The sequence below is a fragment of the Rattus rattus genome, chromosome 5 (assembly GCF_011064425.1).
Source record: "Rattus rattus isolate New Zealand chromosome 5, Rrattus_CSIRO_v1, whole genome shotgun sequence".
Taxonomy (NCBI): domain Eukaryota; kingdom Metazoa; phylum Chordata; class Mammalia; order Rodentia; family Muridae; genus Rattus; species Rattus rattus.
The window spans coordinates 158,162,329-158,162,642 of NC_046158.1; positions in this window are offsets into that span (position 1 = coordinate 158,162,329).

Below are 314 nucleotides of genomic sequence, written 5' to 3' on the forward strand. Positions count from 1 at the left end.
GTGTCCTGAATGAACTGAGACCCCGTATCCCCAAGAACTAAAATATGGGACATCCGGATTCCAAATCTGAGTCTACCTTACTGGCTCTGTGATGTATCTAAGCTTAACTGTGTCATTTTTTGTGTGTGGGAGGACTAAGTAAATAAGTGCTCGACACATCACCTAACATTTAAAGGTATTGAGCAAATGCTAGCTGCTGCATCTGTAACTTGTGCTCGTGCTGGGGTACTAGACAGCAAGTATGAAGTCATGGGCCTAGCAAGGGGTCCTCAGGGAGTCACACGCACCAGGCTGGCCTATTCTGTCACCTTGGA